The following is an 18,350-nucleotide window of genomic DNA, read 5'->3' on the forward strand; positions in this document are numbered from 1 at the left end:
TTGTAGTTTAGTAATTGCAGTCTATATTGCATGTGTAGATTTTGTAATTGGCATTCTTCTAATGGTATTTTTCAAAATTTAATTTTTGTTGTCTTGTCTATGGGTTTGACAATTTAGTGCAAGTATTTCAATTGTTCGATTAATTGTGTTTGAGGGAAACATTTCGTGTAAATGGTATTAGTGGAGATAAAGAGTCATTGTGTGTAATTTTCGTACAGTGACGAGTTTTGTATGTTTTGTAAATGATTACACGATCGATGAAAAAGGCAAAAATGATGGATAGTGAGAATGACGAAATTGTTAACATGGCGAACTCGCCAACAGAGGAAAACAGTATCATGAATAATGAAGTGGAAAACAATTTAATAAGTCGGGAAAATAGTCCGGAACCATATCAAAATTTTTCTCAAGCAAAAAATTTTCAGAATCCGAGATTAACGACAGAAAATTCTGGAATAGTATCGAACACAAATAGCTTTACAGCTTTGACGGAAGACGTTGGTTTTGCGGGAAATGTTAGAGGCGAAAAAAATTTTGAACCATTTAATATGGAGCAGTTGATGGGTGTAATATTAAATTTGGGATCTGAATTAAAAACAGTGGGATCACAGATACGATCTGAATTTAAAACAGAGATAGGAACAATTAAAACAGAGATGGGAACTTTGGCAACACGGTTAGAATCAGGGGATCACAAATAGCAACAATTAGAACTGAGATGGGAACAATGGAAACACGGTTAGACTCACTTGGATCACAGTTAGGATCTGAATTAAAAACAGAGATAGGGACAATTAAAACTGAGATGGGAACAATAGAAACACGGTTAGACTCACGAATAGGGACATGTTTCAAAAATATGAAAGATGAATTAAAGAATGAAATCAGAGAAGAAGTACAACCGATTTTGAATTCTCACAATAACAGATTAGTTGCAGTAGAGATTAGACAAAGGGAACAGGATAGAGAACAGGAGGAAAGAGATCGCGTGATGGTACAGAAATTTTCAGAGTTAAATTTACAACGCGCACACAATAAGGAAGAAATATTTGAGAGAATCGAGGAATCCGTACCAAATGACAGATTAAATAACCTATCACAACAATATGAACAGCTAACTACCAGATGTGTCAATACTGAAACCCGAGTCGCGACACTTACGGAAGACGTAAATAAACAGAAAGAACAATTAGGTGACTTATCGGAAAGAGTTGAGGAAATTTCAGATAAACTGACAAATCTTAGTTTACATGGGGACAGAGATTCGGATGATACAGCTCCATTACCATTTGCAGAAACCGAAGAGTATCAGAACATAAATAAACATGTTGAAAATCAGGGAAAATTTAATGAACGCGTGAAAAGGGAATTTGAGGCATTAAAAAAGCAAGTCAAACAAATTGAAGGCGAAATCGTAGGAAAAGACAGCAAAAGAAATTTAGAATCACAGATAGCAGAGGGGTTTGAAGAAAATAATTTGTTTCATTTACGGGATGCAACAAGAGAGCGCCAGGCGCGCGAACTTTACAATAATCGACATTGGGACAGGAACAGTCGCGGTAGGTCTTTGTCGCCACGAGGTGAAAACTTTGACTATAAACACTTTTTGACTGTTCGGAAATTTAAGATCTTCCGCAATTCTAAGAATGGCATACATCCATGTGCATGGTTAGATCAATTTATGTATGCACTTCCTCCAAATTGGCCACTAAGACAGAAACTGGAATTTATGTGTGGATATTTAGAAAACGAACCGGCGACGCGGATGCGCGCACTCATTAGAGATTGTAATAATCTGAATGATTTTTATCATGCATTTCTATCGGCATATTGGTCCGAAAACACACAAGACAGAGTCAAACATAGTCTGATTATGCAGCGTAATTTTAAACAGTCTGAGTTCCGCACGCCGGCAGAATACTTTGAAGACATGATTCGAAAGAATCAGTTCCTGTCCAACCCTTATAGCCCAACTGAATTAATTCGCATTTGTTTAACTAAGCTGCCACAATCCATAAGACAAATTGCTTTAGCCGGAAGATGTAAAGACGACATTGAGACTTTTAAGACTTTGCTACAAGAACTTGAGTATGACAACGACGACGGGACTTCTTGTAACTTTTTCCGTAACAGTAATTACAATAGATTTTCAGAGAAAAGGGATAGTGATCGGAACGGGCGTTATATGGGTAACTTTGAGAATGACAGACATAACAGACAGGACAATAGATACCAGCCTTATGACAATAACAGACGTTCTAACAGAAATTACACAGACAATTATAATAACGGTAATTCGTACCGGAATGATCAATCATACGGAAACAGTAATCGGTATCATCAAGACAGAAATTATTCATACAGTAATAGAAATTCTTTCTACAGAAATAACCAGGGTAGTAGATACAACAATAATTTCAGAAGTGACAGTCGAAATTACACAAGAAGTAGTCATGCAGACAGACAGGAAAATAGAAATTTTAATAACAGACACAACCAAGAATTTGCATCTAACAGACAGGGGGGACCTAATTGGCATCCTCCACGTGACAGAACTTCAGAGAGACAAGTGCAAATCGTAGAAATTGATCCGCGAAATGACGCGAATAATCAAAGACGTGACGCAAACAATCGACAATGACTTGCAGCTTCGGCTTCTGGCAGCAATATAGACGGTTCAGAAAGTAATGACACTACGATTTTACACTACGTACGCCTGGAAGACATGAGAGACATTTTGCTAGACGAAAAGGAAAATAATGTAGACGCATTTTTACATCCTGTTATTGAAGTATGTGAGGGTAAGAATGAGTTCACTGCAGTTTTAGATTCTGGGAGCCCATTGAATGTCATTAGTGAATCAGTTTTTCGTATATGTGTAAGAACTATTGCTTGTCCTGTGTTACCTGTTTCTAAAACTACAATTCGAGGAGCGATTTCTGGAAAAAGTGTGGAAGTTAAACAACAGACCAACCTAAATTTCATTTGTCAAGGATACGAATTTTCTGCTAATTTTATTATTGTTCCATTACTCAGTACACAAATTATATTAGGTATGGAGTTTCTTAACACACATAAGGCAATTTTGAACTTTAAAGAAGGGAGTGTGAATTTAACTGTTGCCGGAATGCCGAAATGCTTGAAATTTTTCGAGTGTTTAACAAGATCTGAATCAGATACAAAATGTTTAAGGTTTCTTATTTCTGATGTTTTCGTTGAGCATTAAGACGACAGTGTGTTTATTCATGACAATGACAATAGATACAGAGACACGATGGATGATATAATTAATAGCGAAGAATTAATTATTGGAAAGGTTAAGAAAGCTGAAGTGCCAGATGACGTTGCACATTTTGACTTCACATGCTACAGTGTTTAGTCATCACACAGGAACTATACAAGGCTTACAATATTTATTTAAAGTAAAAGAACACACACCATTTCGCGGGAAAACGTACGCTATTCCTTTGGCTTACGGAGACAAGGTTAAGAGTGAACTTCAATACATGATAGATCAAGGCATTATTGAGCCACCAGTCAGTCCTTATACCAGCCCATTACATGTCGTTCTTAAAAAGGATGGATCAATTCGTTTGGTTCTGGATTCCAGACAGATAAATAATATTATTATTCCTGAAACTGACCGTCCACAAAATTTAGATGAACTTCTTCAACATTTCCATGGAATTAAAGTTTTATCCACGATTGATATGCGCGTAAGTTTTTGGCAAATAGAACTCCACCCTGATTGTAGAAAATACACTGCCTTTTTAGCCTTTGGTAACTGTTACCAGTTTCGGAAATTACCGTTTGGACTTACTGTATCTTCTGTAGCATTCATTTGTAGTTTAAACGAAATTTTACCTGTTTATCTTCGTGACAATATTACTTCATATGTTGACGATATTCTTATTGCTAAACATTCTTGGAGTGAACACAACAAAATTTTGGATTCATTATTACGTATTTTTGCACGAGTTGGCATTACGGTGAACTACCACAAAACGTGATGTTCGTAGTTTCCTTGGTGTCTGTAATTTTCTTAGACGCTTTGTTAGATTGGACAATTTGGCCACACCTCGTTTATGTGAACTATCTGGAAAGAAATCTAATTGGTGTTGGGATGAGGAAGCTCAGTCAGAATTTGAACAGCTTCGTGATGCTTTAGTTGCTGCTCCACTTCTTTCACATCCGGATTTATCTAAAGAATTTTGTTTGGCGACGGACTCATCATACAAAGGCCTAGGTGCACATTTATTTCAAGAGATAGAAGAAAACGGCGTTGTAGTACAGAAGACTATTGCATTAGGAAGTCGTGTTCTCTCTAAATCAGAGAAGAATTATTCGATTACGGAACTTGAAGCTTTGGCTGTTGTATGGGCTTTCACAAAATGTCGCACATTTTTGTTTGGCAGACATACTAAGGTTTACACTGATCATCGAGCTCTGGAATTTCTTATGTCGACAAAATTAACTCATGGCAGATTGTCACGATGGGTGTTGTATCTACAGGAATTTGATTTTATTATTGTTTACATACAGGGTTCTTCAAATATTGTTGCTGATGCTTTATCACGTGCACCTGTGGGTTTGAAACAAAGTGCTGAAGAGGACTGCAAAGAAAACCGTTATTGTTTGGTGTATATTCAAGGTGTTGCGTTTGAGAACTTTATTTCGTCTTCGCTCCAGGACATCGCTAAGGAGCAAAATAAGGATCCCATCTGGAAGGACATTAAGGAGAAGTGGAGGAGAAAGGAAAGCGTAGCGATTAGACAGCATTATTTAGTTCGCAATGACATTCTTTTTAAACGAAAATCGGTTGACAACTCTGTTAGGTTAGTTTGTATTCCTGATGAGTGGGTCAATAAATTGATTTGGTACACACATTTCAGTTATGCACACTTTGGTCCCAGAAAATGCTTTCATAAATTACGAGAAAATTGCTACTTCAGTAATATGGAAAAACGTATTCGATTTGTTCTTGCCAAATGCAAATTATGTCAAAAGGCTAAGCCGCCAACTATGTCTCATAGAGCACCATTGTTTCCTATCATTCCAGCGAAATTAAAGGTCATGGCTGCAGTCGATTTGTTCGGTCCAGTGGTTCGTTCTACTAATGGTTTTGCGTACATTTTCGTAGCAGTGGAACTGACATCAATATATGTGTGTTTTACACCTTTACGCAAAGCAACAGCTCGTTCAGTATCTAATGCTTTCATCAAACATTTTCTTAAAGAAGTTGGTCATGTTGATAAGGTTATATCAGATAATGGATCACAGTTTCACTCTAAAATTTGGCTTCGTACTCTACGGCGTCGTAAGATTAAACCAATCTTCATTTCACTTTTTCACCCTCAATCTATCGCTTCAGAGAGATGGATGAAGGAAATCAATAAATTGTGTCGTCTTTATTGTCATCAGAATCACAGAACTTGGGATCAGTATCTTCATATTTTTCAAAACATTCTGAATGAACTTCCTAATGATTCAACTTCTTTACCGCCTATATTATTATTACCGCCTATATTATTAAAAAACAAAGCACCGACAAATCGCATTTCTGAAATCGTTCCTTTTCCGCCTACATGGAAACTGCGCATTCTGAAGTTGTGAACCTGGCTCTGCAAAATATTGCATCTGCGGCTGCTAGAAGAGAGAAATCAGCTAAACATCCTGGTCGTTTAAAAATTTTGTCAGTTGGCCAAAACGTGTTAATTAAGTCTCATCGTTTGTCTCAGAAAGGAAAAGGCTTGTGTCGCAAATTTTTTCTGATTTATAACAGTCTATATAGAATTCGCAAAATTATTCATGATAACACTGTTGAAGTAGAAACTCTTAAATCTCGACGCTCTAAGGGAATACATCATATATCTAATGTTAAAATTTTTGTGGAATGATATACTTCTGAAAAATTTTTGTGGAATGACATACTTGTGAGAAACTAACAGCTACATGTAAACACGCAGAGAGTTCAAGGATACCGCGCTGTGTTTTGGCGGCGGCACATACTCAAAGCAACAGTCAAGTCTGCGCGCCGCACAAGGCAGTCGTTGACCGCAAACAATTACTTCCTACGTCACGCGCCTACAGCTGATCGAGCGCTCAGTGCGAATGCACTGACAGCCGTATACAAATACACAGTCTAATTTCTCCGATTAAATTCAGTATAAAGCTATAGTGACTTGATAAATTATGTTACTAACGTTCAGTATTTTTGAGGATACGGTTGTAGAAAATATTTAAGAACTTCAGGTAAATTCTGTGTGTCTCCGACGTTAAGAGGACTTGCTATAGAGAAATTTTGAGGAAGAATGTAATTTCGAAGAAGAAACTAATATACTAAAAAGGTAACTATTAATTGAGTTTATTTTTCAGGTAACATATTTCCACTTAGGTACGTACTGTAGACGTAATTTGATGCTCGCGATTACGTGATTCATACTTTGTGCTAAATTTCATGTTCTATGAAATTACTTGTGAAGCGACGTGCTTGCGTACGTTAACTGATTTTGACAATGATTATTAATGAACAGGGTTGTTATTTGTATATATTATGCATCGCTTGGCTGCACTGCTTTTTCACTGATGTCACATTATTTTTTTTTATTATGTGCTTGCTGTGCTTGTTTATTTAAATTATAATTGTCACCTGATTAATTGTGCTGACTATGGTTATGTGTGTAAGTTATACTTTGTGATTTATCTGCTTGCGCCTTCATGTTTACTTATTAAGATTACATATGAACATTTATTTGCTTATGCTGATATTATGCTAATGACCTGTTTATTTTGTAAGATATATATTTGTTGCTTTGCGTTTGGATTGCATATTTACACATTTCTGTTTTGTTGTCATACCTACTCTTTAATTTGGTATATAGAAATGCTGATATACTGTGTACGAACATAGAGTTTAGGTCACACTATGGTATTAATTATAGATTGATTGTTTGCTTGGCAGAGCCTCGTGGTAGGAATTGTGCTGCATCTACTTGTTGACATTATGTTCTCTACTTGTATATTTACTCGCTATTGCATGTTTTGCTTACGCTCAGTGCCTTATATTTTTAAGATACGAAAATGAACTGCTATAATTCTACGAACGACATTAGTACAAGAAACTTCATAGAAGTCACATGAGCTGAGGTTTTATGGAAGCTGTATAAATTTATGCTAATAGGAAGGAAGCTAACGACATGACATTCCATTACTAGGTTTAGACCATTAACAATTATTACACTGCATTTTTCGTGAGCAATTGAAATAGCAAGTGACACTTGACACAAAAAATACTCCACATGTTTGCTTCTGCCATGATTCTTGAAGTGGTGTACACACTGTGAAATATTATGATCATTCACACTCGATAATCGTACTTAATACTGAGAGTTATTCGAACTAAAGTCTGTTAGAGGTCATGTATGCATTTCTTTTATTCAATGATGGACAAGGTAACCAAAATGTATTTTATGATTCATAATGAGTAGAAGATATGGGTCAGGTGGACTACACAGAGGTTGTGTGTGGACATTGCGTCTTCGGATTGTATGGGATGATGAACTGAAGTTTGCACTAGAATTTTATCTGTACTTGTTCTAGGAGACTGACTAGAGGAAAGAGTTGTTATGGAAGTGAAATGATATTGGTAATAAGGTTTATATGTATCGACGTATTGAAGAGGTATTATTGAAGTATTATTGAGATTGTGTGAAGTTGATGATTATTGGAGTTTTAGTGGACAAGAGGTAAGGTATATGATATTGATGATAAGGTTTATATGTATCGACGTAAGAGGTATTATTGAAGTATTGTAATTATGTGATGCTGATGATTATTGGAGTTTTGGTGGATAAGAGGTAAAGTAAGTGAGGAGCATATTTTTTTTGTTGGTTTATATGGAACAAGGAGGATGAAGATGGCAGACTGGAACACTAAAGTGGAAGGAAGATTGTCTACACACACTTTGTTACATCAATAAGCAGTACATACTTTTTCTTAGAGAGAGGAAGCATTTGCATATCTTGGCACACTGACAGTTGTTCAGCAACTGTACATTTTGATCTGGCTTGGCAAACATTGGTCTTGACATGATGACTATGACGTTGACTTAACTATTATTGACTGTTATACGTTGCTGCCACTACTACTTGATACACATGTCGAACATCAAACCTTTGACAGAATTGCATTTACACAGTTAACACTATTCAATTACACAGTAGTACTTAATGTGGATGAAAGATGAGAGAGTGTGTTTTGTGTGTTTTCCTTTCCCTATCCCAAATTGGTACCGACCTATCTCCTAAATATTATTTTACTTGTTTGTTGTGGCTTGCACTGACACCCATAAATGTTACAGGTTTACTGATATTTGTGTATTTGTAATAGTTAATATGACAATTATCTGACATCATTTGTGTGTTTGTTATAATTTGTATGTTTAGTGTAAGAGCATTGAGAATAATTTTGTAAAAGCAATTGTGTGTGCATTCAAACTGTTGTTCACACCTGCACCTGTTCAACATAATGGGTGCCACTTAGAAATGTTTAATTTCTGCTGATGAACTGTGTGATTAGGGATAGTGAATATTATGGACTGTTACTTGCACTTTTTCTACATGATTGGTGCCACTAGGACATGTTTAATTTCTGCTTATAAACTCTGATGAACAGTGTGATTAGTGATAGTGAATATTATGGACTGCTGTCTGGACCTGCTCGTCATTGCTAGGTGCCACTGATGAACTGCTTCTACTGACATAATGTCACTTGTTGGTGTCTGCACCTACCCAACATTGCTGGGTGCCACTAATGGAACTGTTTCTCCTGAGATAATGTCACTTGTTGGTGTCTGCACCTGTTCAACATTGCTGGGTGCCACAGATGGAACTGCTTCTACTGAAATGAAGTCACTTGTTGGTGTCTGCACTTGTCAACATTGCTGGGTGCCACTGATGGACTGCTTCTACTGAGATAATGTCACTTGTTGGTGTCTGCACCTGCTCAACATTGCTGGGTGCCACTGATGGAACTGTTTCTACGGAAATAATGTCACTTGTTGGTGTCTGCACCTGTTCAACATTGCTGGGTGCCACTGATGGAACTGATTCTACTGAAATAATGTCACTTGTTGGTGTCTGCACCTGTTCAACATTACTGGGTGCCACTGATGGGCTGCTTCTACTGAAATAATGTCACTTGTTGGTGTCTGCACTTGTTATTGCTGGGTGCCACTGATGGAACTGTTTCTACTGAAATAATGTCACTTGTTGGTGTCTGCACCTGCTCAACATTGCTGGGTGCCACTGATGGAACTGTTTCTACTGAAATAATATCACTTGTTGGTGTCTGCACCTGTTCAACATTGCTGGGTGCCACTGATGGAACTGATTCTACTGAAATAATGTCACTTGTTGGTGTCTGCACTTGTTCAACATCGCTGGGTGCCACTGATGGAACTGTTTCTACTGAAATAATGTCACTTGTTGGTGTCTGCACCTGTTCAACATTGCTGGGTGCCACTGATGGACTGCTTCCACTGAAATGATGTCACTTGTTGGTATTTGCACCTGTTGACCATTGCTGAGTGCTACTGCTGGAACTATCAACTATTTGGTTTTTTTTTAATAATTAAAAGTGTTTTATGTGAACATTTGTATAAACTGATTTTTTGTGTATTGTGTAAACTGTTATGTAAAGTCACATGTATGAAAGAATTTGTATTGCTTACTGTATTTTATATGTTAGCTTATTGAAAGGTCAGTGCAAAGCCAAAATGTTATCCAATTATGTGATATTTACGTATTAATATTATCTTTTATTTTTGTCTGTATTTTTGTGGACGAATTTGATGGTATTTTCACCACCAATGCTGGCAAAAATACCATCAAATTCTGGCCCGTGGAGGAGGGGCATACGAAAGGTGGCTACACTGAGCCACAGCGCCAGAGATTGCGCCAAAGAGTATTATTCAGCCGCCTCCACTGGCAGTTTTTGTTGAGAAGTAGCGGAGTGCAGTGCTTGTCGACATGTGGCAGTAGTCAGTTCTTGTTGAGATGTGGTAGTAGCGAGTCGGTGTGGAGATATTGTAATGATTATAGTGCTTTTCATCAATATAAATGAAGGTAACAAAACTCCTTTCCTTTTTTTCTCATTATTTCAATGTCCTGAATAATGCGTCATTACAGGTTCAGTCAACAAAGCATCTGGCTTGTGTTCTTGTATTAGAGTGTAATTCTGGTTTTCTTGCGCAATTATAGTATTTCTAATTTTTTTTATCACTTCAGTATAAATCGTATTTGAAATTTCTTGTCTTATTGAAGAAGAACCGTGCCAGATGTGTACGTTGAATCACACTCCCACACACAGAATAATTACACTTGTGTTTTGGTTTCGTAGGTTTTATAGTTGCTGGGGACTTAATTAATTAATTGTGTTAACGGAAATTTTCTTTCATTCTTTGTTGTTATTCTATGCAGTCAGATTGCGTACAAATACTAGTCAGGGCCAACCGTTTACGAAACAGCGTAATCGGACATACAGCGACTAAAAAATTAAAAGTATTTGCATTCTTTTTTAATAATTAAGCCACCATGCAACGTTTATAGGTTTTGTCGACCTGGAAAAGGCGTTTGCCAACGTCTGTTGGTGCAAGATGTTCGAAATGCTGAGAAAATTAGGGGTAAGCTATAGGGAGGGACGGCTAATATACATTATGTACAAGAGCCAAGAGAGAAAAATAAAAGTGGATGACCAAGAACGAAGTGCTCGGATAAAGACGGGTGTAAAACAGGCATGTAGTCTTCAGTCCCCATTGTTCAATATGAATATCGAAGAAGCAATGATGGAAATAAAAGAAAGGTTCAGGAGTAGAATTAAAATTCGAGGTTAAACGATGTCAGTGATACATGCGCTGAGACATTGCTATCCTAAGTGAAAGGGAAGAAGAATTACATGATCTGCTGAATGGAATGAACAGGCTGGGGAGTACAGAAGCTGGACTGAGAGGAAGTCGAAGAAAGGCGAAAGAAATGAGCAGAAATGAGAACAGCGAGAAACTTAACTTCAGAAATGATGGTCACGAAGTAGATGAAGTTAAGGAATTCTACTAACAACGCAGCGAAATAACCAATAAGGGGCGGAACAATGAGGGCATGTAGCACTGGCAAAAAGGGCATTTCAGGCCAAGAGAAGTCAGCTAGAATCAAACATAGACCTTACATTAAGGAAGAAATTACTGAGAATGCTAGTCTGCAGCGCAGCATTGTATTTTAGTGAAAAACCGACTGTGGGAAACCGGGAACAGAACAGAATCGAACCATTTAAAATGTGATGCAACAGACCTATGTTGAAAATTAGGTAGATTGATAAGGTAAGGTATGAGGAGGTCCTACGCAGAATCGGAAAGGAAAGGAATATATTGAAAACTCTGACAAGGAAAGAGACAAGATGACAGAACATCTGTTAAGACATCGGGCAACGACTTCCATGGTTCTAGAGGGAGCTGTAGAGGGCAACAACTATAGAGGAAGACAGAGACTGGAGTACATTCCAGGACGTATATTGCAAGTGCTGCTCTGAAATGAAGAGACTGGCACAGGAGACGAATTCGTGGCGACTCGCATCAAACAAGTCAGGGGACTGATTATTAAAGAAAAGGCCTTAACTGGACTAACTTTTGCACGATATCACTCAGAAAGTACAAATCTCTCTCATAATGCCAAGCCGAATAACTGCTTGTATTTGGGCTACAGGTGGACGAACGCGACATTGACTTGCCCACTTAAGGAAGCGATTTCTCTTGAATTTTTCTGAAATTGTAAACATTTGTTTGTCAGCACATGTACATTACATCTACCGATTTTCATACCATTCGGATAGTTCTTTCGTTTTGAGTAGATTTTTTCGATCTGCGGTGTATCTCGGTGTCCATCTGCACTAGTGGGTGTGCTTCGATCTTTTATTCCATAATGAAATGGAGCTAAATAGTTACAGAGACCTTTTCAAGTCTCAATTTAACGTATTATGCAAAAATATACTATATATTGAGACAGAAGCTACAAATGAAAATTTGATCAAATCCCGGCCTTGGTACAAATTTTCATTCGTCGCTTCAGTCTGCATATATACATTTTTGCATAATATGTTAAATTAACAGTTACAGGTCAGAGGCGGTTTCGCCGTCCACTTATTTGGGAAAAAAGCGTAGAGGTCCAGTAACTAAAAATAACCCCAAAAAGTAAAAAATACACACACACACACACACCCATACACACACAGGGTGGTCCATTGATAGTGACCGGGCCAAATAATATCTCACGAAATAAGCACGAAACGAAAAAACTACAAAGAGCGAAACTCGTCTTGCTTGAAGGGGGAAACCAGATGGCGCTCTGGTTGGACCGCTAGATGGTGCTGCCATAGGTCAAAAGTTTATCAACTGCGCTTTTTTAAATAGGAATCCCCATTTTTATTACATATTCGTGTAGTACGTAAAGAAACATGAATGCTTTAGTTGGACCACTTTTTCGCTTTGTGATAGATGGCGCTGTAATAGTCACAAACGTATAAGTACGTCGTATCACGTAACATTCCGCCAGTGCGGACGGTATTTGCTTCGTGATACATTACCCGTGTTAAAATGGACCGTTTACCACTTGCGGAAAAGGTCGATATCGTGTTGATGTATGGCTATTGTGATCAAAATGCCTAAAGAGCGTGTACTATGTATGTTGCTCGGTATCGTGGACGATATCATGCAAGTATCCGGACCGTTCGCCAGATAGTTACGTTATTTAAGGAAACAGTAATTGTTCAGCCACATGTGAAATGTCAACCACGACCTGCAACAAAAGATGATGCCCAAGTAGGTGTTTTAGCTGCTGTCGCGGCTAATCCGCACATCGGTAGCAGACAAATTGCGCGAGACTCTGGAATCTCAAAAACGTCGATGTTGAGAATGCTACATCAACATAGCTTGCACCAGTACCATATTTATATGTGCCAGGAATTGCATGGCGACAGCTTTGAACGTCGTATACAGTTCTGCCACTGGGTACAAGAGAAATTACGGGACGATGACAGATTTTTTGCACGCGTTCTATTTAGAGACAAAGCGTCATTCACCAACAGCGGTAACGCAAACCGGCATAATATGCACTATTGGGCAACGGAGAATCCACGATGGCTGCACAAGGGGAAAATCAGCGACCTTGGCGGGTTAATGTATGGTGCGGCATTTTGGGAGGAAGGATAATTGGCCCCCATTTTATCGCCGGCCGGGGTGGCCGAGCGGTTCTAGGCGCTACAGTCTGGAACCGCACGACCGCTACGCTCGCAGGTTCGAATCCCGCCTCGGGCATGGATGTGAGTGATGTCCTTAGGTTAGTTAGGTTTAAGTAGTTCTAAGTTCTAGGGGATTGGTGACCTCAGAAGTTAAGTCCCATAGTGCTCAGAGCTATTTGAACCATCTGAACCCATTTTATCGATGAAAATCTAAGTGGCGCAATGTATGCTGATTTCCTACGTAATGTTCTACCGATGTTACTACTAGATGTTTCACTGCATGACAGAATGGCGAAGTACTTCCAATATGATGTATGTCCGGCACATAGCTCGCGTGTGGTTGAAGCGGTATTGAATAACATATTTCATGACAGGTGGATTGGTCGTCGAAGCACCATACCACGGCCCGCACGTTCAGCGGATCTGACGTCCCCGGATTTCTTTCTGTGGGAAAAGTTGAAGGGTATTTGCTATCGTAATCCACCGACAACGCCCGACAACACGCGTCAGAGCATTGTCAATGCATGTGCGAACATTACGGAAGGCGAACTACTCGCTGTTGAGAGGAATATCGTTACACGTAATGCCAAATGCATTGAGGTTGAAGGACATAATTTCGAGCATTTATTGCATTAATGTGGTATTTACAAGTAATCACGCTGCAACAGCATGCGTTCTCAGAAATGATAAGTTCACAAAGGTACATGTATCACATTGGAACAACCGAAATAAAATGTTCAAACGTACCTAGGTTCTGTATTTTAATTTAAAAAATCTACCTGTAACCAACTGTTCGTCTAAAATTGTTAGCCATATTGTAAGAGGTCCATGATTAAGAAATATGTTGGTAGCGCACTCGAGCAGATGTAATTTCGATGTATTGCTCACGCGCTGCTTGCGATATGTAAGCTATATGAGAATCTGAGACCAAAGAGCAGTGTTGACTGCAGTAGGAACTGTGTGTTTGTAGCAGTAAGTAGTTGCTAGCGAGCAGTCTGGTGTATCGTGTTGGCTGGGCCGGTCGTGGGAGCGATGGCGGTGCCTGAGCGGTATAATGTAAGGTAAAAGCAACCTCGCGCATATGTAGTATTGTTATCTCAAGTCCGATGCAATTGTTTTAAAAAAAATCTCTTAATAATAATTTTTGACAATCAATCATCTCAATTTAAGGAATTTACTAATTTCTCCAATCCATGGTCATCCCGATTATTGCAAAGAAAAATCAGTTGTTCTTTTTATACATGACAAATCTATCGGCCAGCATTGCACTCAGCTGCGCCAGAAAAATTTCTTATAGGAGCAGATATATACGCGTTATCCGGCGACCTAATTAAGGTAAGATTTTTCTATTTATTCAGAACGAATTTTCAGGGCCATGACGCAGCACTGCTCACGTCTAAAATTTATCAGTTTAAATTCACAGTCATTATTCAAACGTTCTAAGTGAGCGACAATTTGTATTATTGAGAGATTAGTCACATTTTATTATTGGGAGGTTGCGTAATTTATTTTGTGGGGAGGTTACACTTGTCGACAACCGGCCAGGACCGTATTTTCTTTCCGAATTTCTGAGAGGTAGTCAGTTATATATCTGCTCTTATTTACTTAATATTAAACGTAGTTTGCATCTGGCGCAACGCATTTATTAATTTGTCACTCTTTCCTTCACAGATCATCGGCAATTTATTGCTCTTTGTTGTAATTGTATTTGTTCCATTTTTGCTTTGTCTATGTTTCATTTTGTGCGTAACTTTGATTTATGATAATGCCGCGAAAAACTGCTAACAGTACATCGCGATGTGCAATGAGTGAAAAAGCTGACTCGAATAATTTGACCCATCATACTAGCGATAGTCAGTGTAATAGTGTTAATCCTCTAATTACAGATAATCAGTGCGTGGCGATCACTAGTAATGATTTTAATGCTAATGATGAGCAAACAAATTCAATTGCGTCCTCTGTTAATTTAACGACAATTGATGACGCGGCACTTTCCGTTACATTGAAGGCTGCCCAGTTTAACACACCTGATTTGCAAAAATTGCATTGTGAACAGATAAATTTTTCTCACGAAGATGAACAATGTAGTCAGAATACGTCAGGTTTATTTGATTCCGATGTAGTGACCCACAGTGCACATCCGATTGGCAAACCTTTTTGTGAATCAGACAATGACCAAATGGTTACACAAAACGTGACACATGCGGATACACCATCACACAGCACAGAGAATACAGCAGCTAATTTTGGCATGGATCGATTTATGGCATTATTGCTACAACTTAATGAAAATCTCAAACAACAAATTAATGAAAATCTCAAACAACTTAATGAAAATCTCAAACAGTCGAATGAAAAACACGACAGGTCGATTGAACAAATTAATGAGAACTTTAAACAGGTTAGTGAACAGATTACAGCCGTTGCCCTGCAATGTCATGATACTAAAGAACAATTACGTGAGGAAATTAAGGCTTGTGCTAGGAACAGTAGTGAAGAAATTAGAACTGTGGCACAAGAATTAAGTAATACACATGCAGCCACAACTAAATTACTTAGAGATGAAATTAGTGCAGTCGCTAAACAATGTTCTGAAAACGCAACACAGTTACGCGACGAGTTTCAATTAATGTCATCAGAACTTTCACGCACACTGGATGCGAGAGTAGACACGAAATTTGAACAACAAAACAGCCGAATTGACGAACGTTTTAATCACCACCTACAAAACAGTGAAACGCGTTACCGTAAATTTATACAGGAGCATAATAAAGTAAAGAAACAAGTCATGGAAACAATTACTGCACAGAGACAGGAAGATAAGCGTAAATTGTTTACGAAAGCAAAAACATACGTAGACAACAACATTGCTACAGTATCAGACGAAATCAAACAGTTGAACACCGAACTGCATGATGAAATCTCCGATATTAAAACAAAAACAGACACACACACAGTAGACTTTCAGACAATGACCAACAGACTTGAAAAGTTGGAATTAATACAGGATCCCGATGCCATCAAAGCAGACGTTAAAAAATTGAACAAAACCACACGTAAAATACAAAAACAAATTAATGCTTGTGATACTAAGAACGATGATCAGGTAAAAGCACTGACTGAAAAATATGATGAATTGGCCAGTCGTATTGATGTTATCGAAAATAATAATGACACCAAATCAGACGATACGTCACCAGTTTCGTTTAATCAAACACCCGAATTCCAAAATTTACAGCAGACGATCAGTGAGATAGGTTCGTCCAATACTACATTACGTAGAAAATTGTCATCTTTACAGCACGAATTGACGGAGATGAAAAATATTTCAGCCTTTAACACATCACAGCATACGCCACTTTCCGAACATTTGTCAGACTCACACAGCCAGTATAATTTAGGTAATTTACAGAGAGTACGTGAGTTAGATTCCGATCAGTCACAGACAAACAGATTATCATACAATCCTGAACCTGTTCACACATTCAGAGACGATAGTTTTGATTATAAGCACTTTCTATCAGTGAAGAAATTTAAGGCATTTAAGAATGACACAAAACAAATACACCCTTGGGACTGGACACAACAATTTGTTTTTGAATTTTCACCGGCATTGCCTGTAACGCAGAAACTAAAATTTATTTGCAGCGCGTAAGTGACCTCAGGGGATTCATTACACTTCGATGAATATGTTCCGTAGCGTGCACAGGGCCTGAGCCGTAGTAGTGCTATTTCATCTTTAGTTTTCTGCACTGCTGCCTTCTCTTCTACTATCCTTTATGTCTTTCAAAACAGGTCTTCAACTATCGATCTATCTAGGACTACGTATGAGTAAAGAAAACCTGATACGAAAAGTTTTACCCGAAAGTGACAGTTTTCATTAGACGCTCCAGGAATGACAATCACAAGCATTTCAATAACAGACAAAATTTTAATCAACAGTTCCCTCATAATTATCAGCAACAGCAAACACATTTGGCAACAATAGAGGCTTTTCCCCACATCACCAAAACCAGCCGGTTAGCATACCTAACCAACAATGTAGTCTGCAAGGTCAACCAAGCTTTAATGTTTCGCCGCCTACATGTATAGCGTCGGCCACACCAAATAGTAACACACCGCAACAAGGAAATCACTACGTACAGAAGACACATCATTTCAACTCGTATCGCAACGCGCCGTATAGCAATGATTATTATGACAGACGTAAAAGTAATGAGCACAGTTTTCAGCATAACAGTCGGTCTTACCAGCAGCAAAATCATCCACAACAACAGATTATACGAATGAACCAGTCAGTCGGTATCATCCCGAAACTAATACGTCAGGAAGAAATAACAGAACAGTACAAATAGTTGAAATGCCACAGCATCCTCCCGCAAATAACAGCACGTCAGATAGAATTTGACTAGATACAGTACAGGTTGCATCCTCCAGCAAAGTAAGCAATACTTTTGATACACAGACTCTCGTTCACGAAAATTTTATTACTTTTGACGACATCCGAGACACTCTTTTGCATGAAAAACCAGTTATTCATAAAAACCATTTCCCACCCTGTCATGGAAGTAAAGATTGGATCATCCACATTTTCAGCAGTAATTGATTCTGGATCACCTATGTCAGTTATAAATGAAGAAACTTTCAACGAATGTAACAAATAGAATACCTATACTACGTTACCATTAGGCAAAACTAAAGTAAAAGGAGCAGTATCTGGTAAAGGAGTAGATGTAAAATTACAGACACAATTATCATTTTGTATTGCAGGTCATACGTTCCACTCAAATTTTTGGATTGTCCCCTTACTGACAACAGACGTTATTTTAGGTACGAATTTTTTGGTACAACACGACGCAGTTATTGACTTTCAAAATTCCTATTTAATGTTAAAGGATGAAAATGTACAACTGGCATTAGAATTTCAGCACGCTTTATCTGCAGATGAACAGGCAATTTATCGAACAGAGGTCATTTCTACATCGCGTAACACGGACTGTCATTCCACATTGTTCACAGATACGTACGAACACAACTATAATACACCAGACGAAGCCGACTATGAC

Source organism: Schistocerca serialis, chromosome 1 (assembly GCF_023864345.2).
Source record: "Schistocerca serialis cubense isolate TAMUIC-IGC-003099 chromosome 1, iqSchSeri2.2, whole genome shotgun sequence".
Lineage (NCBI taxonomy): Eukaryota > Metazoa > Arthropoda > Insecta > Orthoptera > Acrididae > Schistocerca > Schistocerca serialis.